This window comes from Lagenorhynchus albirostris, chromosome 2 (genome assembly GCF_949774975.1).
Source record: "Lagenorhynchus albirostris chromosome 2, mLagAlb1.1, whole genome shotgun sequence".
In the NCBI taxonomy this organism is placed as follows: domain Eukaryota; kingdom Metazoa; phylum Chordata; class Mammalia; order Artiodactyla; family Delphinidae; genus Lagenorhynchus; species Lagenorhynchus albirostris.
The window spans coordinates 31,466,667-31,470,941 of NC_083096.1; the positions used below are offsets into that span (position 1 = coordinate 31,466,667).

Consider the following 4,275-nt stretch of genomic DNA (forward strand, 5'->3'; position numbering starts at 1 on the left):
ACTGTATTGAAATTCACAGCCCTAATGTTTTCCACATTGACTATATGAATGATGAAGTAAAGTCAATCATGTATTTCCTTTCCAACTGGACAGAAAACAAAATTTTAAAAAATGTTTGGACTACTGACTTTTGATTTCTTCTAAGGCAAGTGTATAGGTAATTTTTATTCCCTGATTAGGAGAAAAATGGTGGAAGAGGGCAGGGTTAAGAATTAAGATTTCAAGAGCGTGAGAGGTAGATGGCCAACCAGAGTTCCTAAGTTTCGGTGCCTGTAACTGTTGCCGCTGCTTAAGCCTGCCAAAGCAGTGGTACGTCTGCTGCCCTCGTATTTCCTACCTCTAGAAACATTCTTGCCAGTAGTGGCGGCAGCGGGACTCAATTACCCCCTTTTCTCACTCTCTCCAGAAGCTCCAGATGGCGTCTTCTGTGGGCAACGTGGCCGACAGCACAGAACCAATGAAACGTATGCTTTCCTTCCAAGGGTTAGCTGAGTTGGCACATCAAGAATATCAGGCAGGAGATTTTGAGGCAGCTGAGAGACACTGCATGCAGCTGTGGAGACAAGAGCCAGACAATACTGGAGTACTTTTATTACTTTCATCTCTACACTTCCAGTGTCAAAGGCTGGACAGATCTGCCCACTTTAGTACTCTGGCAATTAAACAGAACCCTCTTCTGGCAGAAGCCTATTCGAATTTGGGGAATGTGTACAAGGAAAGAGGGCAGTTGCAGGAAGCAACTGAGCATTACCGGCATGCATTGCATCTCAAACCAGATTTCATCGATGGTTATATTAACCTGGCAGCTGCTTTGGTAGCAGCAGGCGACATGGAAGGGGCAGTACAAGCTTACGTCTCTGCTCTTCAGTGCAATCCTGATTTGTACTGTGTTCGCAGTGACCTGGGGAACCTGCTCAAAGCCCTGGGTCGCTTGGAAGGAGCCAAGGCATGTTATTTGAAAGCAATGGAGATGCAACCAAACTTTGCAGTAGCTTGGAGTAATCTTGGCTGTGTTTTCAATGCACAAGGGGAGATTTGGCTTGCAATTCATCACTTTGAAAAGGCTGTCACCCTTGACCCCAGTTTTCTGGATGCTTATATCAATTTAGGAAATGTCTTGAAAGAGGCACGGATTTTTCACAGAGCTGTGGCAGCTTACCTTTGTGCCCTAAGCTTGAACCGAAATCATGCAGTGGTACATGCCAACCTGGCTTGTGTATACTATGAGCAAGGCCTGATAGATCTGGCAATAGACACCTACAGGCGAGCTATTAAATTGCAACCACAATTCCCTGTTGCTTACTGCAACCTAGCCAACGCTCTGGAAGAGAAGGGCAGTGTTGCCGAAGCAGAAGATTGTTATAATACAGCTCTGCGGCTGTGTCCCACCCATGCAGACTCTCTGAATAACCTAGCCAATATCAAAGGAGACCAGGGGAACATTGAAGAGGCAGTTCGCTTGTATTGTAAAGCATTAGAAGTCTTCCCAGAGTTTGCTGCTGCCCATTCAAATTTAGTAAGTGTATTGCAGAAGCAGGGAAAACTGCAGGAAGCTCTGATGCATTATAAGGAGGCTGTTCGAATCAGTCCTACCTTTGCGGATGCCTACTGTAACGTGGGAAACACTCTAAAGGAGATGCAAGATGTTCAGGGAGCCTTGCAGTGTTATACTCGTGCCATTCAGATTAACCCTGCATTTGCGGATGCCCACAGCAATCTGGCTTCCATTCACAAGGATTCAGGGAATATTCCAGAAGCAATTGCTTCTTATCACACTGCTCTGAAGCTTGAACCTGATTTTCCTGACGCTTATTGTGATTTGGCTCATTGCCTACAGATTGTCTGTGATTGGACAGACTATGATGAGCGAATGAAGAAGTTGGTCAGCATTGTGGCTGACCAGCTGGAGAAGAATAGTTGCCTTCTGTGCAGCCTCATCATAGTATGTTCTATCCTCTTTCTCATGGCTTCAGGAAGGCTATTGCTGAGCGGCATGGGAACCTCTGCTTGGATGAGATCAATGTCCTTCATAAAGCACCGTATGAACATCCAAAAGACTTGAAGCTCAGTGATGGTCGACTGCGTGTAGGATACGTGAGTTCTGACTTTGGGAATCATCCTACTTCTCATCTTATGCAGTCTATTCCAGGCATGCACAATCCTGATAAATTTGAGGTATTCTGTTATGCCCTGAGCCCAGATGATGGCACAAACTTCCGAGCGAAGGTGATGGCAGAAGCCCATCATTTCATTGATCTTTCTCAGATTCCATGCAATGGGAAAGCAGCTGATCGCATCCATCAAGATGGTATACACATCCTTGTAAATATGAATGGTTATACCAGGGGTGCTCGAAATGAACTCTTTGCTCTCAGGCCAGCTCCTATTCAGGCAATGTGGCTGGGCTACCCTGGGACCAGTGGCGTGCTTTTCATGGATTATATCATCACTGATCAGGAAACTTCACCTGCTGAAGTTGCTGAGCAGTGTTCTGAGAAACTGGCTTATATGCCCCATACTTTCTTTATTGGTGATCATGCTAATATGTTCCCTCACCTGAAGAAGAAAGCAGTCATCGATTTTAAGTCCAATGGGCACATTTATGACAATCGGATTGTGCTGAATGGCATCGACCTCAAAGCATTTCTTGATAGTCTCCCAGATGTGCAAATTGTCAAGATGAAATGTCCTGATGGAGGAGACAATGCAGACAGCAGTAATACAGCTCTTAATATGCCTGTCATTCCTATGAATACTATTGCAGAGGCAGTTATTGAAATGATTAACAGAGGACAAATTCAGATAACAATTAATGGATTCAGTCTTAGCAATGGACTGGCAACTACCCAGATCAACATTAAGGCTGCCACTGGAGAGGAGGTTCCCTGTACCATTATTGTAACCACACGTCCTCAGTACGGGTTACCGGAAGATGCCATTGTGTACTGTAACTTCAATCAGTTATATAAAATTGACCCATCTACTTTGCAGATGTGGGCAAATATTCTGAAGCGTGTTCCCAATAGTGTACTGTGGCTGTTGCGTTTTCCAGCAGTAGGAGAACCTAATATTCAACAGTACGCACAAAATATGGGCCTTCCCCAGAACCGTATCATTTTTTCACCTGTTGCTCCTAAAGGGGAACATGTTCGGAGAGGCCAGCTGGCTGATGTCTGCTTGGACACTCCACTCTGTAATGGACACATCACAGGGATGGATGTCCTTTGGTCAGGGACACCCATGGTGACTATGCCAGGAGAGACTCTTGCTTCCCGAGTTGCAGCTTCCCAGCTCACTTGTTTAGGCTGTCTTGAGCTTATTGCTAAAAATAGACAAGAATAGCTGTGAAACTGGGAACTGATCTAGAATACCTGAAGAAAATTCGTGGCAAAGTCTGGAAGCAGAGAACATCTAGCCCTCTGTTCAACACCAAACAATACACAATAGACCTAGAGCGGCTCTATCTACAGATGTGGGAGCATTATGCAGCTGGCAACAAACCTGACCACATGATTAAGCCTGTTGAAGTCACTGAGTCGGCCTAAATAATGACTGTGTGCACAGGAGAATTACCCCTGTACCTGAGCCTCAACCTTCTGGGGGAAAGGGAACTACTTTTTCCCTATCTGTACAATACCATGCTGCAGATGGGTGACAGACAATGATAAGAAATAGCACAGCCAGACTTGCTTCCTGTATGATCATGATAGGGAGAGACACAAGAGATGGGAAACTGCTGTTCCACAAGGAGTCTCCATAGAATTTTGCAGCAGCCAGGTGTCTGGAAGGTCTGGAAGGTAAGTCTGGAAGGTCTGATCTCCCTTGGTCTTCCATGGGATGGATGGTTAGTGTGGAAGGGAGATAGAGATTGCCCAGCCGTTCTGTGATTATCATGGATTGATTGAGTCTTCTGAATTAATATTTTTCTTTATATTTTGGGTATTGGAGCTTTTTAAAACGTTTGGTTTCAGGTATTTTTATTCATGTGAAGTGTATATGATTCTCTTGAGATAAGGTTTTAAGCTAAAATATTCCCTGTTTTAGTTTCTGAACTCTACAGATAAATGGGGACTTTGCTGGTGTAGTCTTTTTATAGGTTTTATAAACCACTTGAGGCTATATCAGTCATTTTAGTGTCTGACATAATGTTTGGAACTATTAGTGCTTTGTTGGTTTATAGATGATGGCTTAAATTCTTTTCCTGGTCCATTTCCTTCTTCCCTTCCCCCCACTTTAAAAATTCTCCTGTAACTTGGCTAACAAAAAACCAAGTCT

General features: G+C 44.2%; 1 pseudogene; it reads left to right on the forward strand.

Moving 5' to 3' along the window:
• The first annotated feature begins 415 nt into the window (after positions 1–415).
• Positions 416–3,848, forward strand: LOC132508579 (UDP-N-acetylglucosamine--peptide N-acetylglucosaminyltransferase 110 kDa subunit-like; annotated as a pseudogene).
• The last annotated feature ends 427 nt before the right edge of the window (positions 3,849–4,275 follow it).